This window comes from Syngnathoides biaculeatus, chromosome 8 (genome assembly GCF_019802595.1).
Source record: "Syngnathoides biaculeatus isolate LvHL_M chromosome 8, ASM1980259v1, whole genome shotgun sequence".
NCBI lineage: Eukaryota > Metazoa > Chordata > Actinopteri > Syngnathiformes > Syngnathidae > Syngnathoides > Syngnathoides biaculeatus.
In genome coordinates, this window is record NC_084647.1 from 31,988,223 (window position 1) to 32,004,657 (window position 16,435).

A 16,435-nucleotide genomic window follows, 5' to 3' on the forward strand; every position below is an offset into this window, starting at 1 on the left:
TGAACCTGACATTTATTTGGTCCTTCGAGCCGGATCTCAAGATACCTGAGGTTTCCAGGGGCCGAGTCAACGTCCAGGCAAAGACCGTGGCCACGGCACTTGAGACCCTTTCCGGGCCTCGACTTTGCGCCTGGAGGCTGAGGGTTGACGAGAAGCCGAAGGAAGTGAAGACATCTCTGGTGAGTAGGAAACTCGCACACTCATGAGGAATGAGTCAATGCGCTTCTGGGTGACTGCGGCAGAACCAAACCTTGAGAATACTAGTCACTATCGAGTAGACTAATTAGTCTATAAAACTGAGAAAAGGGGAAGGTGTGTCCTGTACGTGAGCTCCGTGAAATGTGTGCATGTGTAAAAGTGTGAGTAGAGGTTCGCTCCCTCATTTGAACAGGCAATTGAGTGACAACTGTTTGAGGATTCAGAGGTAAGAATTCTCCGCCACTTGTGGAAGAAGCTCGAGAATTACCTCAAACGGAACGTAATTGTCACCCTGTTCAGGGGGAAGTCAGTATAGTCACCCTAGGTGAACCACTGACTCCAACAGGGGAAAAACAAATAGAAAAATAGTTGATAAATAGCAAGATAGTTGAAACACAACAACTGAAAAAAAAATAATAATAATGATGTGTAAGGACTAGAAGTTTGTAGAAAGCAAATGTCCTACTAAAACAAATCATCTAAATTTATGGATAACACAATATGACTTTGCTGGCGAGCTCAACATACACACAAAAAATATATATAGTTAACCTGCAGGATAAAATTAGAGAAACACACACACACCCAGAAAAACAAAAAAAACCAACAACAAAAGAAAAAAAAAGCTGGACTCAAGATGATGTGAAAACGGCCATAAAAGGTTTCACATCTCATAAAGTTGATGGAACACAATTCGTCCAGGGAACGGAAGACTTGAGAAAATCTTACCACTTAAATGATGTGGAAGTACAACAAATTTCGATGACAGCAAATTACTTTCTCACAGCAGCAGGGAGTTCAAGGGTTAATATCGCGCACTTCTACTAGATTAAAAAAAAGAAATTTTTTCTGCCATTGGAAGAGCAAAATAAAACAACAGTGAACAATTTGAAGAATATAGAATTGGAATAAATGCATGTTTTAAAGCAAACAGTGGCATTCCTGAAGATCACACTCCAGGGAGTGTGTATCAAGGGCAATTAAAAAAATGCTCTTCATGTGAATTCAAATAATCCTATAAACCAATGGATTGAAAAACATTGGGTTGACAAACCGACTGGCAACCTGTAACAATATGTTAACCAAGCAAAACACGCAGAAAGAGTGCTACAAAATAAGAAAAAGAAAATTGACACCTTTCTGACAGAGAAAGGAGAAATTTATTTATGCGAAACATTTAATAATTGTGGCCGCAGATGAGGAAGAGAGCAGCCATCTCCCCATCAGAAATGTCACAACTAATGCTCCCAAAATGCAACTTTTTAATTTGTCCCATACGTTTTTTGGGAAGAGATGGCTTGCTGAAACTAGGACTGCGCTTAATTCCCTCTCTGACAGGAAAAATAGAAGTAAAAAGAAAAAAAGGAATTACTGGGAGGACAGTTAAATATCTTACAAAATGGGAATCCAGTGCTCTATTATTACACCTTAGATATTCCAAACAAACCTCCCACAAGAACAGGAGATTTCTTGCTGCAAACGGCTCGAGACATGATTGAACAACCACAAAATGACGTAGGAAGTGACTCATTGCATGTGACTATGTAGTGTAAGATACTGTAAACTTATAACAGCCCACACCAGACAAAATCATGATTGATAATCTGTATTCAGATGGTACATCAGTCGTGGTGGCAGGAACAAGACTGACTGACAAACTAAATGCACTACACAAGGAATGGACACCACCACACACGTCATTACAACAGGAGTGGGAGAGTTTGGGACAATTTGTTTTGGGAGTACGAAATTTGGTTTGGATAAAAAAAGAACCAGATTTAGATTGGGACGACTGAACTGTACAGACAATATATTATTGGACAGTCTTAAACAATCCGAGACCAGATGCTGCTGTATTCACGGTGGTATCACAATCTACACAGACAATACTGGAAAAATAGAGGAATAGCGACAACTACAGGGAACACAGTGACACATGCAGAGCTACGACAAAATTTGCTCATAGCATTTCAATTACCAGAAGAAATAGGTATAAGTAAATGTGCAGTACACACATCAAATACAGACAAAGAATCATTAGGAAATGGATTTACAGATAAAACAGCAAAAGAAGCAGCAAAACCTTTATGGGATTAGCTGACCATGTAACAAATGAAGACATACTTTGAGATGATGTGTTAAACAAAATGCAACAATAAAGCTGACCAGCAGAACTAAAAATGTGGAAAAAATAAGGTATTACATTACAAAATGGGAATTATGTCAGCACAGATACAAAAAAATTCTACCAAAAACATTTTTTAAGTGGGCGGCAATCTTGAGCCATGGGAAGTCTCAGGTCTCAACAGGGGCAATGGTAGCCCTGGTACAAAGGCATAACATGATCCATGGATTTAACTTGTATGCAAAAAATTTTTTTTGTTGGGCTTGTTTGATCTGTGTGCGATATAATCCACAAGGGAATGTGCATCCAAAATGTGGTCAGTTTCCTCAAGCTACACATCCATTCATCCCTCCATCCATTTTCTTAGCCGCTTATCCTCACAAGGGTCGCGGGAAGGGCTGGAGCCTATCCCAGCTGTCAACGGGCAGGGAGGCAAGGTACACCCTGACCTGGTTGCCGCCACCCAATTGCAGGTCAGATGGAGACAAACAGCCCCACTCACAATCACACGTATGGGGAATTTTGACACAATGATAGATTTAATGTAACTTTGTTACTAGTGTTCTTTGTCGAGGACAAAGAAGAGGAGGAAACCGGATCCATCGTCAGAAGAAAAAGAGGAATGCACAGAGCCTACAACTGAGTGTAGCGACTTTGAATGTTGGGACTATGACAGGAAAAGCTCAGGAGTTGGTTGACATGATGATGAGGAGAAAGGTTGATATTCTGTGCATCCAAGAGAGCAGGTGGAAAGGTAGTAAGGTTAGAAGTTTGGGAGCAGGGTTTAAATTATTCTACCACGGAGTAGATGGGAAGAGAAATGGAGTTGGGGTTATTTTAAAGGAAGAGCTCGCTAAGAATGTCTTGGAGGTGAAAAGAGTATCAGATCGAATGATGAGACTAAAATTTGAAATTGAGGGTATGTATAATGTGGTTAGCGGCTATGCCCCACAGGTAGGATGTGACCTAGAGTTTAAAGAGAAATTCTGGAAGGAACTAGATGAAGTAGTTCTGAGCATCCCAGACAGCGAGAGAGTTGTGATTGGTGCAGATTGTAATGGACATATTGGTAAAGGAAACAGGGGCAGTGAAGAAGTGATGGGTAAGTACGGCATCCAGGAAAGGAACTTTGAGGGACAGATGGTGGTGGACTTTGCAAAAAGGATGGAGATGGCTGTAGTGAACACTTATTTCCAGAAGAGGGAGGAACATATAGTGACCTACAAGAGCGGAGGTAGAACCACGCAGGTAGATTATATTTTGTGCAGACAATGTAATCTGAAGGAGGTTACTGACTGTAAAGTAGTGGTAGGGGAGAGTGTAGCTCGACAGCATAGGATGGTAGTGTGTAGGATGACTCTGGTGGTGGGTAGGAAGATTAAGAAGACAAAGGTAGAGCAGAGAACCAGGTGGTGGAAGCTGAGAAAGGAAGAATGTTGTGCGGCCTTTCGGAAAGAGGTGAGACAGGCTCTTGATGGACAGCAGAAGCTCCCGGAAGACTGGACTACGACAGCCAAGGTAATCAGAGAGACAGGCAGGAGAGTACTTGGTGTGTCTTCTGGTAGAAAAGGGGAGAAGGAGACTTGGTGGTGGAACCCCAAAATACAGGAAGTCATACAAGGAAAGAGATTAGCGAAGAAGAAGTGGAATACTGAGGCTAAAGGACTACATCGAGATGCGACGTAGGGCAAAGGTAGAGGTGGGAAAGGCTAAACAAGAGGCATATGAAGACATGTACACCAGGTTGGACATGAAAGAAGGAGAAAAGGATCTCTACAGGTTGGCCAGATGGCATGGCAGAGGGATAGAGATGGGAAGGATGTGCAGCAGGTAAGGGTGATTAAGGATAGAGATGGAAATGTGTTGACGGTGCCAGTAGTGTGCTAAATAGATGGAAAGAATACTTTGAGAAGTTGATGAATGAAGAAAATGAGAGAGAAGGAAGAGTTGAAGAGGAAATTGTGAAGGACCAGGAAGTGGCAATGATTACTAAGGGGGAAGTCAGAAAGGCACTACAAAGGATGAAAAATGGAAAGGTAGTTGGTCCTGATGACATACCGGTAGAGGTATGGAAGAAATTTGGAGAGATTGCTGTGGAGTTTTTGTCCATCTTATTCAACAGAATACTAGCGGGCGAAAAGATGCCTGAAGAATGGAGAAAAAGTGTTCTAGTTCCCATTTTTAAGAACAAAGGGGATGTTCAGAGCTGTGGGAACTATAGAGGAATAAAGTTGATGAGCCACAAAATGAAGTTATGGGAAAGAGTAGTGGAGGCTAGACTCTGGACAGAAGTAAGCATCTGCGAGCAACAGTATGGTTTCATGCCTAGAAAGAGTACCACAGATGCATTATTTGCCTTGAGGATGCTAGTGGAAAAGTACAGAGAAGGTCAGAAGGAGCTACATTGTGTATTTGTAGACCTAGAGAAAGTCTCTGAAGGAGTACCAAGAGAGGAACTATGGTACTGCATGTGCAAGTCTGGTGTGGTGGAGAAATATGTTAGAATAGTACAGGACATCTATGATGGCAGCAGAACAATGGTGAGGTGTGCCTTAGGTGTGACAGAGCAATTTAAGGTCAAGGTGGGACTGCATCAGGGATCAGCTCTGAGCCCCTTCCTGTTTGCGGTGTTAATGAATAGGCTGACAGATGATGTTAGACTGGAATCCCCTTGGACCATGATGTTCACAGATGATATTGTGATATGCAGTGAAAGCAGGGAGCATGCAGAGGAACAATTAGAAAGATGGAAACATGCACTGTAAAGGAGAGGAATGAAGATTAGCCGAAGTAAAACAGAATATATGTGCGTGAATGAGAAAAGTGGAGGGAGAAGAGTGAGGCTACAGGGAGAAGAGATAGCGAGGGTGGACGACTTCAAATATTTAGGGTCAACAATCCAGAGCAATGGTGAGTGTGGTAAGGAAGTGAAGAAATGGGTCCAAGCAGGTTGGAACAGCTGGCAAAAGGTGTCTGGTGTGTTATGTGACAGAAGAGTCTCTGCAAGGAAGAAGGGCAAAGTTTACAAAACAGTGGTGAGGCCGGCCATGATGTACGGATTAGAAACGGTGGCACTGAAGAAACAACAGGAAGCAGAACTGGAGGTGGCAGAAATGAAGATGTTGAGGTTCTCGCTCGCAGTGAGCAGGTTGGATAGGATTAGAAATGAGCTCATTAGAGGGACACCCAAAGTTGGATGTTTTGGAGACAAGATTCGAAAGAGCAGACTTCGATGGTTTGGACATGTTCAGAGGCGAGAGAGTGAGTATATTGGTGGTAGGCTGCTGAGGATGGAGCTGCCAGGCAAAAGGGCGAGAGGAAGACCAAAGAGAAGGTTTATGGATGTGGTGAGGGAAGACATGAGGGCAGTTGGGGTTAGAGAGGAAGATGCAGGAGATAGGCTAAGATGGCAAAAGATGACACGTTGTGGCGACCCCTAACGGGACAAGCCGAAAGGAAAAGAAGAAGCTAGATTTAGTGTAACTATACATACATTACAAGCACGTAAGGGTCTCATTCCATTCAAAACACTATTTGGGAGACCATACAAATTACCAATAATTTCCACACAATGAGAGATAGACGAATGATGAAGGAAAAAAAAACACAAGTGGGTCCCTTTCAGGAGTTAAGAACCCCAAACAGCTTAAAAAATTGCAAAAAGGTGTACTAGAATTCATTTGTTGATTGCAGGAAAGTTATTCCTTTTGAAACCATTGTTAACACAAACAAAACAAATTTGTTTTTATTGGCCACTTGTAAGATATCTGTTCTCATTCCCACTGCCAAGGTCGCTGTAGTCCAGTTACACATGGGAGTGAGACTGCTGTCATAATGGTCACTAAACAGTGACATTTTGCTGTTGGGTGTTGGATGAAAACGCTATCCGTTATTTTCATTTTTCTGTTCGAGTGGTACCTGTGGGAACCACTCAAGGTCCCACCCCAATAAAATAAAATAAAATAAAATAAAAACAAATTGGATAACTACATAACTACTACATAACTACAAAAAACGTGTCCAAAAGATTGTAGTGTTTGCACAGATCCAGAGATAATACCAATGCTATTAATTGATAACGAATGCAAAAAAAAAAAAAAAGTTGGGGGATTCTGTGTATCCATTAACTTCTTTTGAAAAACTAAAAAAAACGTGGTTTTCTAATCGCGTGTCACTAGGAAATTTCACATGCATCAATTTGATACGACTAGAAACAAATTGGGAATTTTATCAGCATTGATGTGTGAAGCCATTTAGGTGCCACTGTCATGGTGGTGCGGCAGTAACTGTCTTTTTGTTTTTTTTTTTACGCCGGATGCCTTTCCTGACTCAACCCTTCTGCATTTATTTGGAGAGAGAGCTGAAGCCAATCCCAGCTAACTTCGGCCAGCGGCAGACGACACGCCGAAGTGGTCGCCAGCCAGTTGCAGTGCAGATGTCGACACCATCACTGCGGGAATCGATCCCACGCTGCCTTCACTCGAAATGTCCCTCTGAGGCAAACCCGAACTACAACGTGGCCCGGAAGAGAAATGAATTTGACATCCCTGCACTACACCATCAAAAAAAAAAAAAAAAAAAGTAACAAGTTACTGTGCTTTAATAACCTTATTACTGCCATTTGTTTATTCATCCTATGTCTTTTTATGAATTAACATCTACTGTACATGCAGTTTTATCGGAACACTGGCATAGACTGAGCAAGAGCTGAATGACATGGACAAAATAGCAGAAAGAAACACGTGGATACACCTTACACACTGTAAAAGGTCATCTCAGCTGAGTCACCCAAGGGGAATGGTGAGCGAAGACCAGCATACGGTGGGTGCAGATTTATAGTATCTGAAAATACCTGAAGGCTGGTGAAGATTTAAAAGACACTTGACTCATTTAGGGGTGACTTGGTCGATATTACTTCAAAATGGCTAAATAATATAATAGCATGTTGGGCTGGAACATTGACAGTCGTTATGATATTTTTGTTCATATGCTACTTTTGGACACCTGTAAAGCTGACAAAAATACATAACAACAGAACCAATAATTATACTCAGTCAACTATGCCTACCACACATAAGATAAAGAGGCGCAACTTTATTTCAAGTAACTTTGGTAAACAACTATGCGGGAGGCATGAGGCATGAGGGGAGGACTCCATCTGTGCCTGCCAGTGAATCAGTTCAGCACTTTTTCAATTCCTTGGCAGAGTCTAATTGCTGGGGATTCCATCTATTAGCTTATGCTAAAGGAAACCCCCACTTTCTTCTCACCATTTGCCAATTTAATGCTTCCTTAAACCCATTTGCCATACAAAAGAGTACGTATACTATGGAGGGAGTATTTTAACCGAAAAAGCCTGAGTAACATTTTTTTATTATTATGATTATCATTTTTACAAATAGGAAACAAAACTGGTTGTTATTAATGTAAAATGCAGCTAACAAGGTAAACTAAAGTTACATCACATGCATGGGCCCTGGGCCACTAATGCGTGTAATTCCAACAGAAATCCCAACACAATGTACCCCGGAGGTAATGACTAAAACAACTCCCAACACCACTTGTCAAAAATGGAAAAGGTTTTATCCAACAACTAAGGCAGTAAATGATAAACTGATATTTTCTACTAATGTTGCATTGGCTAATTTCTCCTGTGTTAGCTTTACAGGGACAGATTTTAAGGTGGGAAGTCTCAACAAAACATGGTGTCATGATATCCATCTGCAAACTGCCCCACTGCTCCCATGCAGCGATTTGTTGTGGTGGTGTGTTGGTCAAAAGTTGTATGACACACTGATAAATGCAGCAGGAACGTGTACACTGGTATCACTGCTATTATCTGTGACTGTGTTTCCATCCAAAGCAGAGGATATACAATTGGCCGCATCCATCTTTGGACCTCCCCTTGGGTTCTCCCGAAGGCAGAAGGTCCTCTTGGAAAGATTGAGATCGGACATACATTGATGCAAATGGCATCCCAACTGCATACCAGATGAGTATAAATTGGTTAACGAGATTGCTGCAGGATGGGAATCCATCTTGTTATGGATAACTCTAAATAAAAACGTTGACAGAATCAACTACATACATTACAATGTACAGAAACTAGGTAATTATACAGAAGCAGGCTTTATTGCCATAAGGGAACAACCAGCTGCAACCTCACTCATGACGTTTCAGAACCGCATAGCGATCGACATGCTCCCGGCCAAGAAGGGAGGCGACTGCTCAATGTTCGGTGACCAGTGTTGTTTATTCCAAATATCACAGCACCTGATGGGTCACGCACAAGGGCCATTCAAGGCCTCCGCACCCTGAACCACAAGATGAAGGAGCACTCTGGTGTAAACACATCACCCAGGTCTGAGTGGTGGGGGAAAAAAAAAGTTGGCAAATCTAAAAATTTGGTGTTTTTGATCATATTACTTGCTTTTTTAAAATATTGTATTTGTCATTTTTATTGTTTTTATCCCATTTTAAATGTTTTATCTCTTTGTTTTCAAATGCCTTTAATCATGTTAAGTTATCGTGTATGAAATGCGCTATACAAATAAATTTGCTATGCTTTGCTTTGCTTTACAATGATGCCTATGACAGAGGCTCTGGCAGGTCCAAAACACGAGCCGTTTGATCTTAAAGATGTTGATTGACTTGCTCGCTTGCCTCATCTCTAGTCTGGTGGTAATGCATGGGTGTCTAGTTTTGTGGAAACTTTACAGGGGTATACATTGTATGGGAGACTGGAGACAAGCAGCATCTAGATCATGCACTCGTATTGAACACCGAGAAATCAAGACAACTGCAGGTATGCTTAATGTACCCAATGGAACCATATTGAGAGCACACTTCGAGCGTCTGGGCGCAGCTATCAGAGGGAGGTTCCCCACTCCTGTTACAGCCGCACCCACTTCTTTCCTCAACAGGCCTTGCAATGGACTCAACCCCTACCGACAATCTTGGCTGGACAGACCTTCCACCATTCGTTTATAGCTGACACCGTCTCCCACTCTGGACAATGGCTTATGACACCTGTGAGTGAACCAACTCCAACTGTGGACATTTACTGACTTGGACTTGAACCAGAAACACCGCTCAAACCTGGTCTCATACATCAATTTCTATAGTGGAACCCTTGGTTAAACACTCTTAGGGCTTACCTGCCTCCACTAGATCCATACCATTGCACACGATATTACGACCTTAACCACAATCTAGTACGCATGGAAAACTTTTCATACATACAAGGTGATGCTTGGGACATTACATCCAGACATACATACAGAGCAAGAGAGGGTGTAGCAGCACCCTGCTCTCTGACACCAGATCAAATAATATGGTTCAAAATGCAAGAAGAGTCAGTATCCCACATTTCACTTGCTCTGTCTCCATGACACGAGGCCCGGCAGCTGGGACCTATGGCGAAACGACTGACTCGAATGACTGACTGGGAGGACACACCACTGCCTAACGTACAGATCTCCAAATCTACAGATGCATACTGCATCATTGTTCCTGACGCACCTCCGACAACTAACATCACCATATTAGAACACGAGACCCTAACTAGTGTCAGATTCCGCTTATCCGCAGGACTAATCGGGAGAAATTTCCTGACCGACTCTCCAGTTAAAGGGTTAAGCTACCCCTTTACTCCAGCCGACTCTAACGCCGTGCGTGCAGGAGGACGGGAGCTTCTTAAGTCGGTGTTGAGATGAATTCGCCTTGGTGTACTAACTGCCTTTAGTTTTGCAGAGACAATCCAGTCTGCCTACACTCGTCCGCCTTGTCGAGTAACCTTTTTGAGTAACAAGGTGACAAAGTATTCGCTCTACTTTTACAGCAGCTCCATCTCTTATGAATTGATTGCCCTTGTTATTGACCTAGCAAATTTAACAATCCTTATTAGGATCGTACGGATTTGTTCTATCTTAAACCGGAGATTATCAATGAGTGACTGATTAAAATGGAATTTTTACGACTAAATGATGTTAATGTCGATGACGTTTGATCTTTAATGAGGTAGAACAGTAATAATGAGATAACTCAATATAAGAATGACAAAGATAGATGAAGATGGAAATTTTAAGAATTTAATACAATGATAAAAATTGTTCAGATAACATTCATCCTACAGTTATCCCCGCCAGACTTGAGGTAGGGTTGCGATGTTAAGGCAAAATACAATGTTAATAGAACATAAACCAATAAAAGTAAAAATGGTTAAAATGATAAAAATTGTTCAGATAACATTCATCCTACAGTTATCCCCACCAGACGTGAGGTAATGTTGCAATGTTAAGGCAAAATTCATTGTTAATAGAACATAAATCAATAAACGTAAAAACGGTTAAAATGATAAAAATTGTTCACATAACATTCATCCTACAGTTATCCCGCCAGACGCGAGGTAAGGTTGCGATGTTAAGGCAAAATTCAATGTTAATTGAACATAAATCAATAAAAGTAAAAATGGTTAAAATGATAAAATTGATGGTAAGAAGGATAAGATAAATTATAAAATAGCAAAAAGCAACATAAGTGAAGTGAGATTGAAAGCGTCTAAAAGCATCAGAAATTAGGGATAATAGACATTTTTGAGTGAGCCTGTTAGGGTTGATCAAGTCCTGTATAGCTCGAAGCCTAATTTAATAATAAGGGTTTTCGGGATTACGGATAAATTCTCAAGCCAACTTGCCCTTCATAGGTAACCACGTAATATCACTGGTATTATCCTGCCATTACCTTATTATAGTAGTTTTACTTGCGCCCAATCTTAAAAAGAGTCATCAATTTAGGCACTCCAAGTTGCCAATTCCCTCTCCCTGCCAGCTTGCCACACGACTATTACACCTATAGAAAGACCTTGTCTCTTTGTCAGCGAAAACTGAACAAAAAGCCCCGAGCTTCCGTATCCAAGGTTTTATAGCTTTTTGGTGGAACATTCTGGAAAATGTTGGGTGAATCTATGCCTAGTAGGAAGGGCCTCCCCCGGTTCATCCCATCGGGCCCCATTTGCCATTCCTGGCTTGACTTGACACGCCCCTCTTTAGCTTCAATCAATTTTGTCATTCTCCCTTTAATTAATAAATGCATCTTTAAAAAATATAACCACAACTCGCGTTCGGTTTCACCCTAGTTTTGAACAATAGCATAGATGTATCAACATTCTTGTGAATACAATTCTCTCATGCATTCTCAGGCTTGTTTTAGTTAGTTGCTCATCATGTGTTGCGTTGTCTGAGAGAGACAGCCATACACAGGTTATATTCTTTTCACAAAGCTGTTTCAAAGCATCTTATTTTTTGCTAAAAGTCCAGTGGAAAAATAGTTGAAATCTATTTCTGCTTGCCGACTTCCCGCGTGGTCATTCGAGTGTGACGGGCTTCCTGTTCAGTAACTTGATGCTGCAACCATCTTGAAAAATGTTAGGTGTGGCTTGACAGCTGCATCCTGTCACTGTCTTTATATCAGAAATAAGATGTGAATACAAAGATATAATAATAATTGGGTTCTTAAGGTTGCTAACCCCGATATATGTATGTAATACAAAGATATGAAAAATAATCAGGTTTATATAAGGTTACTGACTTTGGTATACGTATGCAATGCAATGAGAAGCTGAGCGGGTAGGCTACGTTACCCGAGAGATCTTTGCCGTGCTGGTGACCCAATCGAGTGTAAATTTGTTTGGCGACATCTAGTGTCCAATTTGAGAGTTGGTGGCTCAGCTCAAAACATGAACCTTAAGCCATACACCCCAATTGTTATCAATTCGCTCCATTGCTATTTGTGGTATAGCAATCTATCTGACACTAGAGAATACGGACGTGACTACTCTGACCATGACAATGCCGAGTCAATGTGAAACAAACTGCCTAAACTAGTTTGGCTCTCTGGACCCTTTGATGTTGGACATTCTACTAAGACACCAGACATTAAAATCACTGTTTTTCTAGGATCTCATTTTTTACAGACCTCAATATCCTTGACCCGCAGCTGCTAACCAGGGGATGGAGGACGTTCTCACTGGCCTGTGGAATTCTGGAGTCCTGGAAACATCCACCTCCTCGTGGTGTACACCACTCAGGCCAGTTTTAAAAGCAGATGGTAACACTTATCATATGACGCATGATTTGAGAGCCGTTAATGATGTAATGACCACACCATTGTTACCTCTACCAGACCCCCACAGAATGTTGTCTACCATCACACCTGGTTTGAAATACTTCACAGCGATTAATTTGGCAAATGCATTCTTCTGTGTCCTACTCGCACTCGAGTGTAGACACTTGTTTGCATTCAGATATCAGGGACGCAATTTGCAATACACCAGGTTGCCACAAGGCTTCAAAATTTCACCTGGAATTTTTAATCAATGTTTGGAATTATTGCTACAGGATCTAGAACTCCCAGATGGATGTAAACTCCTGATGTATGTTGATGACCTCCTGTTGGCAGCCCCAACAGCAGAGTCGTGTTTGTCGCTAACTAAACTGCTGAACTCTCTGTCCAACCTTTGACTAACGGCAGGGTCCTATTCACTGATTGTTGCTGTTACCGTAAGCCGAATGGCTCTTTGGCTGCGGCAGCTGCCGTAGTGGAGCAGCAACCCTCAGGTGAATTTTTAACTGTTTCGTCTTCCGTACTAATATCTGCTCCCTCAGCCCAGGCACCGGAAGTCCTCGCACTCTGTCTCGCACTGGAACCGGCGGTCGGACAATCTGTCACTGTCTATTCTGACTCATTTTACGCTGTCTCGGCTGCTATGTTGGACCTGTTTGCCTGGAAACGGAATGATTTTAATCCAGCTAAAAGTACCCCTATTGCACATTTGACACTGATCCAACGATTAGACAAAGCCTTGGCCAAACCTTCGGGAGTGGCTATCGTCAAGGTCCCTGGCCAGTCCAAATCCACTTCAACCACAGCCCTCGCAACAATGCTGGCGACTTGGCTGCCAAGCAGGCTGCGGGCTATGTCCGACAGATGCTTGTCCAATTATTTGACCAATCTTCTCCTGACCTGCCTGAATCTCCGTCTCATAGTGAATTGGTTAAAATACAGTACAACGCCTCTCCTGAACAAAAGATATTTTGACCAAAACTTACTCTATGGCTCATATTGGCCGCATAGCCATGCTAACCAAACTTCACATGTGGTGGCATCCTAAAATGTCTGACTTGTGTCACGCCCACTGTCGTGACTGTAATATTTGCCAGCTACACAATGTTTGCCCTACACTTAAACAGTTGTCAGGTTCATTTGACGCACCCACCTGGCCCGGTGTGGAACTGGTCATAGATTTCACAGACGTGATCACTCCTGTTCAAGGTAAGCGCTAGCTTCTTGTTTTTGTTGACACCTTTTCCAAATGGCCTGAAGCCTAGCCCTGCGCTCGCGAAGACGCCATGTCGGTAATGAAAGCTTTGGTGAACCACAGGATTCCAACGTACGGTTTCGCTGCTCCCATCTGATTGGACAACGGTGCACATTTCACATCAACACATCTAGCTACTGTAAAGAAGTGGTTAGGGTTAACTCACAAGTTTGGTTGTGTTTATCACCCCGCCAGTCAAGGCTCAGTTGAACATATGAATCGCACGTTGAAAGAAAAACTGACTAAAATATGTACCTCTTCCATTCCTCTTCCTCTTCCATTGGGTTTGGGCTCTTCCCCTTGCTATAATGTCTGTGAGAAAAACTGTGTCTCGCTGGTTTCTTTCCTTATGAACTTCTTACAGGTCATCTGACGCCTGGCCCTTCCATCTCACTCCAACCGCTGGAGGAAGGCTGTGTTTGCCAAGTTTTCTCATAAACTGTTTTGGACACAAGTGCATTCTTTTGCTTCTAATTTCCCTTCATAGATCCAGGACACTCTTCCAACACAACCTCCTGCACTTGATCTTCCTGAGTGGTCATCTGTCTACCTTAAACGACTCTCTCGTTAGTGGTCAGAACCCGTTGGTCTGGCCCCCACAAGGTGACTGCTCGTACCTCCAAAGCCGACCACTTGGAGGAAAAAGGAACTAAGTGGTTTCATTATTCTATGCTTCGCCCTGCTACAGACTCTTAATTGCACTTTTATTTTATTCTTCGTTGTTGTTTTATTAGCCATGATTCCTACAGATGGTCCGATTGCTTTTTGGACCAAGAGAGGGAGAGCAGGAATCTATGGCATTCTTATTATTGGTGTTATTGTTCTTGGTATTTTGGTCTGGGAAATCGCTCAGAAATACCCCATACCCACAGCAACATCAGTGCCAGCTGTTAGCACAACCCACCCGGAAAATATTTATCACAGAGAAGAGTTGTATTATAAACAAAGCCCTATCTGTTTGTGAGTGGTTTAGGGTTTTGACAGACGTTAGTGCAGTAAACAATAATTGGTTACTAATGGCAGAACAGCGGCTAATAAAACCCAGAGTGACTGTGTTGTATGCATGGGACCTAGACGTTTGTTACGTGTTGTTTCCTCTTCTGTCTACTCCACAACTGTTTTCTAGATCTTGTGAAAAATTATGTGCTGACTAAAAATGAATGCAAAATTTGGGATACTGCCCACCCGGTAACACCAGCCCAAAAGAACAAACCTGTGTTGAATCGTGCTGTGGCACGCCAAAACTTCACCTGTATTTTCCTTAAAGATAATGGTGCCCCAATAGACAATATCTCTGATGATCAGTGTGCAGAGACCCAGGAAACACCTTTCTTCCAACCTGTCAGCCATACTGATGTGTGGTGGTGGTGTGGAGGGGACCATATGTTCGAGCGCTACAGTACAGGCAGATGTGCATGAATAACTTTACTTTTGCCTATTTCCGTTGTTCCTCTCACCCTAGATGATCTGGCGGTTGCTCCTGAACACTTCAATGAAGCTCTTGGCCTATTAAACCGTTCCAGTAGGTCCAAACCTACCTGGCTCCGTGCTGACGACCCCACCTAAATTGACGCTTTTGGCGTCCCCTGTGGTGTCCCAGACGAGTATAAACTGGCTGATCAGGTAGTTGCCAGTTTTTAAAATATACCTGTGATTTCCGCTTTTTCCCCCGTTGCTCCTAACGAAAATGTCGACCGTATCATTTACATACATTATAATGTGCAACGTTTGGGCAATTTCCCCCTTGAAGGACTTGAAGCTGTACATGAGCAACTTAAGACTACATCTATTATGACTTTCCAAAATAGAATTGCATTAGATGCACTGTTGGCCGAGAAAGGAGATGTTTGCCGAATAACACCCAACCGGCGGACGCCTCACGAAGGCCGTACATGGACATAGAACATTTACTAATAAAATGAAGGAACACTCTGGTGTCGACACGTCTATGTGTGATAACTGGATGAATGTGTTTGGTAAATGGAAGGGTGTCATTTCTTCACTCTTCATCTCTCTGGCTGTCTTCACCTCAATTCTCACCCTCTGTGGATGCTGTTGCATTCCTTGTATTCATTCTCTTTCGCCCGTCTGATTGAGAAGACGACTGGTGCCCCAGCTGATGGCCGCGGTAATTATGTCCTCATTAGACCCCCGCCCCAACACACTCCTCAAGATGATTTTATTGTTGCTATCGCTCCCCCTGAAAATGATACTAAACTTCCACCGCTTCCTGATTGTCATGATGTTGACATGCCCCGTGATTGCATTGCCCTTCTGTTCTACTAATACTTTTTGCGTGATATTACTTTTTTAGAAATGTTTTGCTGTTTTTGAGTTGTCTAGTACTGTCCTGCAGGTTTAAAGCTCATGGGTGTTCTGAATCATGAGGCTATGAACTTGTTAATAGGTATGCTTGGACGATTAGAGAGGGTTTTATGCTTTCCATATTTCTTGAAGGGTTACTTTGGGGATTTTCGTGATTGGTTTGTGATCTATTTTATAGATCAAGAGAGGGAACAAAGACTATTTTACTTTTATTTCACTTTCATTATTTGCTTAAATATGACCTTATACATTTAATCAACGAATAAAGTGTTCCCCATTTGCTAATCAGACAAGGATGTGTTGTGGAGCCGGTGGTTGTCCTTGATCTTTGTACGCAGAAAACCGGCTGGCGCCATCCTCCTCTCCCAGGCGTTGCCGTGGAGATGAACGACACCAGATAAGGAGCGGAA

General features: G+C 42.3%; 1 long non-coding RNA gene across 2 annotated transcripts; it reads left to right on the forward strand.

Moving 5' to 3' along the window:
- The first annotated feature begins 34 nt into the window (after positions 1-34).
- LOC133504826 (uncharacterized) lies at positions 35-16,435 on the forward strand. 2 transcript variants are annotated; one of them, XR_009796089.1, is made up of 4 exons: positions 35-179; positions 6,680-9,128; positions 9,247-9,354; positions 12,320-16,435. It is a non-coding gene; the product is annotated as an uncharacterized LOC133504826 (long non-coding RNA). The 2 variants fall into 2 exon arrangements; XR_009796088.1 differs by lacking the exon at positions 35-179 and having other exon boundaries at positions 5,531-9,128.